General features: G+C 44.0%; 5 non-coding genes across 5 annotated transcripts; all 5 read left to right on the top strand.

The window, feature by feature from the left end:
- Nucleotides 1-4,446: 4,446 nt before the first annotated feature.
- Nucleotides 4,447-4,529, top strand: trnaq-uug (transfer RNA glutamine (anticodon UUG)). The gene has a single exon. It is a non-coding gene; the product is annotated as a tRNA-Gln (tRNA).
- A 2,129-nt stretch (nucleotides 4,530-6,658) lies between these two features.
- trnar-ucg (transfer RNA arginine (anticodon UCG)) lies at nucleotides 6,659-6,731 on the top strand. Its single transcript has one exon. It is a non-coding gene; the product is annotated as a tRNA-Arg (tRNA).
- A 1,436-nt stretch (nucleotides 6,732-8,167) lies between these two features.
- On the top strand, nucleotides 8,168-8,249 carry trnas-aga (transfer RNA serine (anticodon AGA)). Its single transcript has one exon. It is a non-coding gene; the product is annotated as a tRNA-Ser (tRNA).
- A 2,130-nt stretch (nucleotides 8,250-10,379) lies between these two features.
- On the top strand, nucleotides 10,380-10,452 carry trnar-ucg (transfer RNA arginine (anticodon UCG)). Its single transcript has one exon. It is a non-coding gene; the product is annotated as a tRNA-Arg (tRNA).
- A 1,437-nt stretch (nucleotides 10,453-11,889) lies between these two features.
- Nucleotides 11,890-11,971, top strand: trnas-aga (transfer RNA serine (anticodon AGA)). The gene has a single exon. It is a non-coding gene; the product is annotated as a tRNA-Ser (tRNA).
- Nucleotides 11,972-12,269: the final 298 nt, after the last annotated feature.

Genomic DNA, 12,269 nt, shown 5'->3' with positions numbered 1-12,269 from the left:
TTGCTCGTAGTGTTAAGTAAGGGGTAAATGTAGGGGTATGGGTGGGTTGTGCTTTAGCACGGCGGTGTGGACTTGTTGGCCCGAAGGGCCTGTTTCCCCACTGTCAGTAATCAAATTTGTCTAGCCCTATTCACTGCCAGTCGAATTACGCTCATTGAAGTCTTCTTGAAAAGATCCACCACTGGCAAATCTGATGTGCAAATTAGGTCTACTATTTTTAATCAGAGGTCAAAATATGAAAATGTTTCAAATACACGGAATGGCACTGGAGAGTGCAGACCTACCTTCAGGGGCTTATTCTGCTCTGATGTACACCCCCGAGAAATTGGGACGAGAATGCGTTCTCACAGCTGAAGGGATCAAACATTTAAGAAAATAATAAGGAGGATATTCACTCTTTCAGAGGGTAGCAAATCTGTGGGTTTCCTAAGAACAGAGGGCTGTGAATGCGAGGTGTATTCAAGGCTGTGATAGACAGACATGGAGCATCACGGAGATGAGGATAAAAACGGGGGTTGAGAATTAACCAAATCAGCCATGATCTCATTGAATGTTGTCGCAGACTTGATCGGCTAAATTGCTTCCATCAGCTCTCATATCTTTGCCGTCATTTGGAAGATACCGGACACCATTTTAAAAGAAGAAAAGCCCAACTTTAGGGTGAGGTGGTTTCAATCAAACTGAATCAAAATTATTTATTGAGCGAAAAATCACACTTGGCATGTTTCCAGATTTCTTTGCTAGCATGACTAGCAGAGTTGATCAAGGTCGTCTGATTGTACTTGGGCATGAAACAAACAAAGATTAGTGACATAATCTTCATTTTCTTTATGTCAAAAGTAATATCTTTCCTGATGGTCACAACAAAGGAGATGGTTTCCAAGAAAAGACAGAGACAAAGTCAGCTGTAAACTCATCGATGACCAAAATATGGCTCACGTTGTTCTCTGGGACAGATATGATTTATTGATTATTGTCATCCAAACCTTTTTTTTTACCATTGAACCGTGAGTAGGAGATTGGAAACTAAGATCACCCGTAACTATTGCCATCTTTTATCACTCACATGTAGTATTTTTTTCTTGTACGTAGTGGTTACTGCGAGTGCACTTGTAAGCTACACCTGCGGATGACTTCTCTCCTCACTGCTCCTCATTTCTACACAAACACGTTTTACATCCTTATCTCCTGAATCAAAGTAATATGCAATCAATTAATAAATGTCACTAATACCTTGGCATTTCACACGCCTCCGTTTGTCACCTTCCAATGTAAGTTAATAATTTGCCGTGTTGCAATTGCACACAATAAGAGATAACAAAATACCGGGAGGTGTACCAGGTTTGCAAACGCACGTTATTGAAGCTAAAACGCAGGTTTCTGCCCAAAGTACGATCACGGAAGCAGCACCGAACCGTCAGGAAGCACACAATAAGTCCAGTTCCAGAGGGCATGACAGGAACAGCACCAGAAAAACCACCAAAATACTTCTCTCGGCTAATATTTTGGATGTACATCTCAATGAGCAATCGAGTTTTACATATGTTCCAACAGTAGTTACAACACAAGGAATTAACCAGTGCTGCAGACGGTCCAAGCCCCTGAATCAGAAACACTCAATGCCCTACATACAACTACAAGAACATCTGCCCGTGGCGTATACGGGCTGGCTGAAGTTCATTATTGCAGCTCGCTATTTGTCTGACTGTTTCTCCGATATAGTGTTTTTTGCAGTCCCTGCGTGGAATCTTGACAACCACATTTGTCCTGCACAAGATGGGCATTGGATATTGTTTTCTGGTGAGTTTTCCCTCAGCGAGGCTGTTGGTTTATGTGCTGTCCTAAATCCGTGTGTTCAGAGATGTCTGGCTATCAGTTTTCAGAAATTTATTTTAAAAAAGGGAAGCATGGGTGTTTCAATTGCTTTATGGCATATCCTAGTTGACAATTTAGTGTGCCAGACATCTGGGAATGCAGTTGTGGGATACATATTCTTGGCAAAGAATTTATGTGGCCGTCACTAATTGCCACGGCCAGCTGTCCCGAGTAGCTATACGTACAGACAGCAAGCATCCTGGAGAACAGCACAATAGTACTAGAAAATGGCAATCAGAAAGCAGCCAGAGATTTTCTAGAAGCAGGGCACCCATCCATGGATTCCATCAATAAACACATTGATCAGGATCCAATCTGCAACACCAACAACCGGACCCAGCGGCAATGAAACTAAATCAATTCCAACCGCCACAGGATAGTAGGCTTCACAACAGGCTCTGCAACCCTGAGGATGTTACCCAGAACTGTGAGGATCCCGCTTCCCAGCACCGCAAAACATTCCAACAACATCTCCATGAAGCCAACGAGCTTCACATCTTTCTGCTCCAAAGCACTCCGATTTTTCACAGCAGAGTTCACATTGAACTCCCGCGTGCAAGGTGAGGATGCCAAACCCAACATAATCAATAATGGCAGTGAGAGCGAGGGCAACAATTTCCATTGTCATATGGACAGCCACAAACACTCTCTTTGAAAGGTACCTTTAAATATGAAAGTCTGTGCAGCAGTATAATCGGGGAACCAAGTAGCCTGCGCTGGGTATTCATATTTCAGACAATTTCCATTGTTCACCGTTTTCACTGAAAGTGAATGGATATTACTACTTCATTGCTGATATGAAACCAGATTCTGCATTGTATCTGCTCGCCGTTTTTGTTGTTGCAGTGGCAAAAAGGTTGGCAATCGCGATGAGCAATGTTTTTTGTATTTCTCGCATTTCCTTCATTACTGTCCTGGTGAAGGGGGCTGGTGATTCGTCCTCTCCATCAGATGGAGTCATCAGCGCATTGTTGACCTAATTTCATCACGAGTGCAATTGGTAAACATCATTTTTCATGGATTATTGCTGTTCCGTTTTGTTTTATGTTTGTTGAGCACTTCCTGTGACTTGGCAATGCACTAAATCTCCAGTATGTCCGGAATTGCCTCGCTGCCGTTTCTCTGAGCAGTTCATGACATAATCGGCTTGCACTGCAACAAAAGCAGCATGCATCCTTCGGTGTGCCTGGCAATTGTCCACACTTTCTGTTTTGCTTCTGTTCCACATGAAGAGTTGTCAGTTTCTGGATTCGTTGGAGAGCTGACGGGGCTAACATTATCCGTGCGGTATTATTCTTCAGCCAAACTCTTTGATGGCAAAATTGGGAAGGTGCCAAACGAACGGTCATTGGCAGCAAACGTCCGGAAAGACCCTCATTGCTGGGTCAACTTGTCCCATCCACCTTTCAGAAATATAGGCAAACGCGCTGACTGCATAACAAACAGAGTGCATGTTTTTTTTTTCCAAATGGTGCATTAAAACTGGTGTCAGCTGCGGGAGCAGAACAAAGATGCCGAGCACGGAAAAAGACCCTACTATCGAACCTGTCCCTGCTGAAACGATAACCGAAATTAATTGAACCATATTTGCCAAAATGTGTTCCTTATCTCTCCGAACGCTTCCTGTCTATATACCCATTCGGATGCCATTGAATTTGCCTTAAATGTGGCAAATCATTCTGCACACACAAAAATGTCTGAGTGAACTCGCTGAGTTTCTGCATGACACCATGATCAAACTTTGGGCCAAAGTTGGAAACTGCGACTAGAAAAATGGCTCTCTGATTAGCCGCAATGCACAAAGGGCGGAATGGCCTTTTCCCACTTTGTGAACCTTCGAAGACAAGTTGAAAATAATCTGCAACGAAAATGTTCTTGTGAGGATTTACTTGTGAGGATTCGGTACTCTCAGCACCGTGGCCCGGATCGTATTACCGCTCATGGAATGGTTGTATTGTTCAGCAAACATATCGGTGTACCAGTACTTCTGCCGATTTTCCGATGCTGGCAGGTCATTGGTTTTGTCCAAAACATTATGAAGGTTAACATAAAAGAAATAGCTGCAGGTGCTGGAAATCTGAGACAAAAACGAAAATTGTTTGCGGAACGCAGCAAGACTGGCAACAGAAACGTCGACTTTCCTGCTCCTCGGATGCTGCCTGACCTGCTGTGCTTTTCCAGCATCACTTCAGGTCCAAGAATACTCAGATCATTGCTTACCTCTGCTGGTCATGTTCGCAAAGAGGTCTAGCAAATTGCCAAGTGTGATTTTCCTTTCAATAAATATTTTGACTCAGTTTGCCTGCAAATATCTTTTCCTACCTTTGTGCTTTTCTTCTTTTACATTGGTGTCTCGCAACTTACAAATGACTGCAAAGGTATGAAAAGAGATGGAAGCATTTCGCTCATCAAGTCAACGGTAGCTTTCAATGAGATCACGGCTGATTTGGTCAATGCTCAACCGCTCTGAGCTGTCTGTTGTCATGGCCGAGGGGTGAAGGCGATGGATTAGAAATCCATTGGAGTTTCCCCACGCTGATTTGGTCAATGCTCAACCGACCTGAGCTGTCTGTAGTCATGGCCGAGTGGTTAAGGCGATGGATTTTGAAATCGATTGGAGTATCCCCCCGTAGGTTCGAATCCTGCTGACTACGTTATGAACGCTTTCCTGCTGGTGCAATTTTCGCTCAAAGTTCAGAAAACCTATTTTGTGAACCAGGCCGGTAATTTGATTAGACTTGGGAAACTCGAGTTCTACATCAGAAATGTTCCATATTTAAAACATTATCTCTGTTTCTCTTTCCAGATACACTGCTCGACACATCGGGTTTCTGCAGCTGTTATTGAACGTCCTGAGCAGAAGTGCTGCTTTTCATTAGATTCCTTTAATCCCTGTCCTCTGTTCTCTGACTCGGGTCAGTGGCAACACTTCCTCCTGCTCGTCAAAGTGCTCATTCCCCACCGCTCCCTCTCCGTCATTTGAAACAACCGCAGGAAATCGCCACTTAACCATCTTTGTTCCAAAGTGAAACTTATCAGCCTCGGGAATCTCTCCACCAAACGGGACTTCTCATCCCTGGACATGGTGCAAGCCAGAGGATTGTGAAGAGATACTGTGAAAATATTGTCAGTTGGCAGTTGAAAAAATGTTCAGGAAGCAAACCATATAATTTAGGCTCTAGCTTTGTAAATCTTGAGAAACTCTTTGGGAAATGGAATCAGAGGAGAATGAAGAAGTGTGAACTGTCGGACCGAGTAGAGGACGGGACATTGACTCTGAAGGTCTCGGGACAGGAACTGATCTGAGACATTGAAGTCATTCTCGCTCACGTACGTGAGGAATGCAAACTTCATCTGGACTCTGGGACAATGAAAATCTCTGGAACACTCAAGACAATATCCAAATATTTACTGGGATCACTACAGTACGAGTACTATAGATGAGTAATTTTTTGCCCAATGTGTGCAGGAGGGCTTCCTGACACAGTACGTACACATGCCTTCAAGGGACAAAGCCACTTTCGATTTAGTACTGGGTAACGAGCCTGGCCAGGTTTTAGATTCCGAAGTAGGTGAGCACTTTGGAGACAGCGATCCCAATTCTCTCAGGTTTACTTTCGTGAATGAAAGGAAAAGGTGTACTCCACGGAGCAAGAGTTTCAGCTAGTGGAAGGGAAATTACGATGCAATGAGGTAAGATTTAGGAAGCGTAGAATGGGGTAGGAAACTGCAGGGGGTGAGCACATTAAAATGTGGAGCTTATTCAAGGAAAAGCTCCTGTGTGTCCTAGATAAGTATGTACCTGTCAGGCAGAGAGGAAGATATAGAATGCGTGAGCCGTAGTTTAATAAGGAAGTGGAATCCCTGGTCAAGAAGAACAAGAAGTCTTATGTTAGGACAAAATGTGAAAACTCAGTTAGAACGCTCGAGGGTTCCAACGATATCAGGAGAGACCTAAAAAGAGAGCTGAGAAGAGCCAGGAGGAGACATGAGCAGTTGTTGGCAGATAGGATCAGGGTTTACCCTAAGGCTTTCCATAGGTATGTCAGGAATAAAAGAATGACGAGAGTTAAGTTTGTGACAATCAAGGATAATAGTGGGAAGTTGTGTGTGGAGTCAGAGGAGATAGGGGAAGCACTAAATAAATATTTTTCGACAGTGTTCGCTATAGAAAATGAAAATGTTGGCGAGGAAGATACAGAGCTACTTGCGTCTAGACGAGAAGAGATTGAGGTTCACAAGAAAGAGATATTAGAAATACTGCAGAGTGTGAAAATAGATAAGTCAGCTGGGCCGGATGGGAGCGATCTGATTTTGTTGAGTAAATGCACTGCAGGAAGGTACAAATCAAGCTGATGCTTACAACGGCTCGTTTTGAGCCGCTAATTTCAGTGAAGTGACAGCGCCAATAAAAGGTGTCACGCATCTCGTCTAATTCCACATCCTGAGCTCGAAATGACCCGAGGTTTCTCGCCGAGTTTCTGCAGGGTCTTGTTTGGACGACACCATGACACTTTTTCACTGGAGTGGATCATGAAATCGCGTCGTGACTGTGAATAAAACGATGGAAACTTCCAGCAGAGAAGGAGGCGACCCTGAAGCAGGCAGCTGAGGACAAATGTTTCTCCTTTGCCAGTGAAAGGCACTGCTTCACAAATTGGAAACTTGGAAGTGAAGCAATGTTGGTGATTATCTTCGGTGCTTGTTCACCTTTTTAATTCTGATTCCGTGAAAGTCCATGGCATTACATATCGACATTCTGCCAAGTGCAGGTTTGTCTCTTGGGCCAGTGGCGTAATGGATAACGCGTCTGACTTCGGATCAGAAGATTGTAGGTTCGAGTCCTACCTGGCTCGAGGGGGGATGTTTCGCTTTAACGGTGGTATACGTTGACGCTCCCCGGTAAAGTTCTCTCGGGACATCTCCTCTGTGCTTCCGCATGTAAAGCTTGCATTTGTCCTATTGTCCATTTCAAATTCCAGCTCTCCACAACGGACACCTCCGTCAGTTTGGTGGTATCTTCTGGTGTGTCTCCCTCTGTGGGTGAAAATGAGCATGAGTTCCTCAAAAGAGTTACAATTCGTTATACTTCTGTCCCATTATTGTGCAATGTAAGAACATAGGATAACCTCATTGACATTTGACCTGGAAACATTAGAACACACGAGGCTTTGGGCCAAAGTTAGAAACTGCGACTGGAATACATGGCTCTCTGATTAGCCGCAATGCACACGGGCGGAATGGCCTTTTCCCACTTTGTAAATCTTCGAAGACAATTTGAAAAAAATCTGCAACGAAAATGTTCAGACAGGGTGTTTTATTTACACCAAATACGATAGTATCTATCGCCTTGTCTTGTTATTTACTTGTGAGGATTCGGTACTCTCAGCACCGTGGCCCGGATCGTATTCCCGCTCATGGAATGGTTGCATTGTTCAGCAAACTTATCGGTGTACCAGTACTTCTGCCGATTTTCCGATGTTGGCAGGTCATTGGTTTTGTCCAAAACATTATGAAGGTTAACATAAAACAAATAGCTGCAGGTGCTGGAAATCTGAGCCAAAAACGAAAATTGTTTGTGCAGCGGAGCATGACTGGCAACAGAAACGTCGACTCTCCTGCTCCTCGGATGCAGCCTGACCTGCTGTGCTTTTCCAGCATCACTCTGATCTAAAGTGAGGTTTCCAGCATCTGCAGTCCTCACTTTTGCCGAGTTTCTTCAGTGTCTCTGGTTCCCAATTCAAGAAGTCCATCTCTAGCGGTTTCATGTTTGTACCTCCGTGCTGAGGAGTTGAAGAGTGAAGAAAAGTAACTCACCTCCTCCATCTCTGGGGTAATTAGGGACTGAAAATGAATCGTGTCACATTGAAATATATCTACATGCGAATTAATCTCTGTCTTTTATTGGGAACCATCTCTTTCATTGTAACCATCAGGAAAGATCATTTCGTTCGCCAGAAAAAGAAATGAATATGTCACTAACCTTTGTTTGCTTAGGTCCGAGAATACTCAGATCAATAGCTCCCTTGCTTACTTCTGCTGGTCATGTTCGCAAAGATATATGGCAAATTGCCAAGTGTGATTTTCCTTTCAATAAATAATTTTGACTCAGTTTGCCTGCAAATATCTTTTCCTACCTTTGTGCTTTTCTTCTTTTACATTGGTGTCTCGCAGCTTACAAATGACAGCAAAGGTATGAAAGGAGATGGGAGCATTTCGCTCATCAAGTCAACGGTAGCTTTCAATGAGATCACGGCTGATTAGGTCAATGCTCAACGCGCCTGCGCCGTCTGTAGTCATGGCCGAGTGGTTAAGGCGATGGATTAGAAATCCATTGGGGTTTCCCCACGTAGGTTCGTATCCTGCTGACTACGTTATGAATGCTTTCCTGCTGGTACAATTTTCGCTCAAAGTTCAGAAAAACTATTTTGTGAAGCAGGCCGGTAATTTGATTAGACTTGGGAAACTCGAGTTCTACATCAGAAATGTTCCATATTTAAAACATTATCTCTGTTTCTCTTTCCAGATACACTGCTCGACACATCGGGTTTCTGCAGCTGTTATTGAACGTCCTGAGCAGAAGTGCTGCTTTTCATTAGATTCCTTTCATCCCTGTCCTCTGTTCTCTGACTCGGGTCAGTGGCAACACTTCCTCCTGCTAGTCAAAGTGCTCATTCCCCACTGCTCCCTCTCCCATCATTAGAAACAACCGCAGGAAATCGCCACTTAACCATCTTTGTTCCAAAGTGAAAGTCATCAGCCTCGGGAATCTCTCCACCAAACGGGACTTCTCATCCCTGGACATGGTGCAAGCCAGAGGATTGTGAAGAGATACTGTGAAAATATTGTCAGTTGGCAGTTGAAAAAATGTTTAGGAAGCAAACCATATAATTTAGGCTCCAGCTTTGTAAATCTTGAGAAACTCTTTGGGAAATGGAATCAGAGGAGAATGAAGAAGTGTGAACTGTCGGACCGAGTAGAGGACGGGACATTGAATCTGATGTTCTCGGGACAGGAACTGATCTGAGACATTGAAATCATTCTCGCTCACGTACGTGAGGAATGCAAACTTCATCTGGACTCTGGGACAATGAAAAACTCTGGAACACTCAAGACAATATCCAAATATTTACTGGGATCACTACAGTACGAGTACTATAGATGAGTCATTTTTTGCCCAGTGTGTGCAGGAGGGCTTCCTGACACAGTACGTACACATGCCTTCAAGGGACGAAGCCACTTTCGATTTAGTACTGGGTAACGAGCCTGGCCAGGTTTTAGATTCGGAAGTAGGTGAGCACTTTGGAGACAGCGATCCCAATTCTCTCAGGTTTACTTTCGTGATTGAAAGGGATAGGTGTACTCCACGGAGCAAGAGTTTCAGCTGGTGGAAGGGAAATTACGATGCAATGAGGTAAGATTTAGGAAGCGTAGAATGGGGTAGGAAACTGCAGGGGGTGAGCACATTAAAATGTGGAGCTTATTCAAGGAAAAGCTCCTGTGTGTCCTAGATAAGTATGTACCTGTCAGGCAGGGAGGAAGATATAGAACGCGTGAGCCGTGGTTTACTAAGGAAGTGGAATCCCTGGTCAAGAAGAACAAGAAGTCTTATGTTAGGACAAAATGTGAAAACTCAGTTAGAGCGCTCGAGGGTTCCGACGATATCAGGAGAGACCTAAAAAGAGAGCTGAGAAGAGCCAGGAGGAGTCATGAGAAGTTGTTGGCAGATAGGATCAGGGTTAACCCTAAGGCTTTCCATAGGTATGTCAGGAATAAAAGAATGACGAGAGTTAAATTTGTGACAATCAAGGATAATAGTGGGAAGTTGTGTGTGGAGTCAGAGGAGATAGGGGAAGCACTAAATAAATATTTTTCGACAGTGTTCGCTATAGAAAATGAAAATGTTGGCGAGGAAGATACAGAGCTACTTGCGTCTAGACGAGAAGAGATTGAGGTTCACAAGAAAGAGATATTAGAAATACTGCAGAGTGTGAAAATAGATAAGTCAGCTGGGCCGGATGGGAGCGATCTGATTTTGTTGAGTAAATGCACTGCAGGAAGGTACAAATCAAGCTGATGCTTACAACGGCTCGTTTTGAGCCGCTAATTTCAGTGAAGTGGCAGCGCCAATAAAAGGTGTCACGCATCTCGTCTAATTCCACATCCTGAGCTCGAAATGACCAGAGGTTTCTCGCCGAGTTTCTGCAGGGTCTTGTTTGGACGACACCATGACACTTTTTCACTGGAGTGGATCATGAAATCGCGTCGTGACTGTGAATAAAACGATGGAAACTTCCAGCAGAGAAGGAGGCGACCCTGAAGCAGGCAGCTGAGGACAAATGTCTCTTCTTTGCCAGTGAAAGGCACTGCTTCACAAATTGGAAACTTGGAAGTGAAGCAATGTTGGTGATTATCTTCGGTGCTTGTTCACCTTTTTAATTCTGATTCCGTGAAAGTCCATGGCATTACATATCGACATTCTGCCAAGTGCAGGTTTGTCTCTTGGGCCAGTGGCGTAATGGATAACGCGTCTGACTTCGGATCAGAAGATTGTAGGTTCGAGTCCTACCTGGCTCGAGGGGGGATGTTTCGCTTTAACGGTGGTATACGTTGACGCTCCCCGGTAAAGTTCTCTCGGGACATCTCCTCTGTGCTTCCGCATGTAAAGCTTGCATTTGTCCTATTGTCCATTTCAAATTCCAGCTCTCCACAACGGACACCTCCGTCAGTTTGGTGGTATCTTCTGGTGTGTCTCCCTCTGTGGGTGAAAATGAGCATGAGTTCCTCAAAAGAGTTACAATTCGTTATACTTCTGTCCCATTATTGTGCAATGTAAGAACATAGGATAACCTCATTGACATTTGACCTGGAAACATTAGAACACACGAGGCTTTGGGCCAAAGTTCGAAACTGCGACTGGAATACATGGCTCTCTGATTAGCCGCAATGCACACGGGCGGAATGGCCTTTTCCCACTTTGTAAATCTTCGAAGACAATTTGAAAAAAATCTGCAACGAAAATGTTCAGACAGGGTGTTTTATTTACACCAAATACGATAGTATCTATCGCCTTGTCTTGTTATTTACTTGTGAGGATTCGGTACTCTCAGCACCGTGGCCCGGATCGTATTCCCGCTCATGGAATGGTTGTATTGTTCAGCAAACTTATCGGTGTACCAGTACTTCTGCCGATTTTCCGATGTTGGCAGGTCATTGGTTTTGTCCAAAACATTATGAAGGTTAACATAAAACAAATAGCTGCAGGTGCTGGAAATCTGAGCCAAAAACGAAAATTGTTTGTGCAGCGGAGCATGACTGGCAACAGAAACGTCGACTCTCCTGCTCCTCGGATGCAGCCTGACCTGCTGTGCTTTTCCAGCATCACTCTGATCTAAAGTCAGGTTTCCAGCATCTGCAGTCCTCACTTTTGCCTAGTTTCTTCAGTGTCTCTGGTTCCCAATTCAAGAAGTCCATCTCTAGCGGTTTCATGTTTGTACCTCCGTGCTGAGGAGTTGAAGAGTGAAGAAAAGTAACTCACCCCCTCCATCTCTGGGGTAATTAGGGACTGAAAATGAATCGTGTCACATTGAAATATATCTACATGCGAATTAATCTCTGTCTTTTATTGGGAACCATCTCTTTCATTGTAACCATCAGGAAAGATCATTTCGTTCGCCAGAAAAAGAAATGAATATGTCACTAACCTTTGTTTGCTTCAGGTCCGAGAATACTCAGATCAATAGCTCCCTTGCTTACTTCTGCTGGTCATGTTCGCAAAGAGATATGGCAAATTGCCAAGTGTGATTTTCCTTTCAATAAATAATTTTGACTCAGTTTGCCTGCAAATATCTTTTCCTACCTTTGTGCTTTTCTTCTTTTACATTGGTGTCTCGCAGCTTACAAATGACAGCAAAGGTATGAAAGGAGATGGGAGCATTTCGCTCATCAAGTCAACGGTAGCTTTCAATGAGATCACGGCTGATTAGGTCAATGCTCAACGCACCTGAGCCGTCTGTAGTCATGGCCGAGTGGTTAAGGCGATGGATTAGAAATCCATTGGGGTTTCCCCACGTAGGTTCGAATCCTGCTGACTACGTTATGAATGCTTTCCTGCTGGTACAATTTTCGCTCAAAGTTCAGAAAAACTATTTTGTGAACCAGGCCGGTAATTTGATTAGACTTGGGAAACTCGAGTTCTACATCAGAAATGTTCCATATTTAAAACATTATCTCTGTTTCTCTTTCCAGATACACTGCTCGACACATCGGGTTTTGCAGCTGTTATTGAACATCCTGAGCAGAAGTGCTGCTTTTCATTAGATTCCTTTCATCCCTGTCCACTGTTCTCTGACTCGGGTCAGTGGCAACACTTCCTCCTGCTCGTCAAAGTGCTC

This window comes from Chiloscyllium plagiosum, unplaced genomic scaffold (assembly GCF_037043375.1).
Source record: "Chiloscyllium plagiosum isolate Xiang-an unplaced genomic scaffold, Cpla_swu_hap1 HiC_scaffold_40, whole genome shotgun sequence".
Taxonomy (NCBI): domain Eukaryota; kingdom Metazoa; phylum Chordata; class Chondrichthyes; order Orectolobiformes; family Hemiscylliidae; genus Chiloscyllium; species Chiloscyllium plagiosum.
Note: the sequence above shows the minus strand (reverse complement) of the source record. Positions and strands in the feature narration are given on the sequence as shown.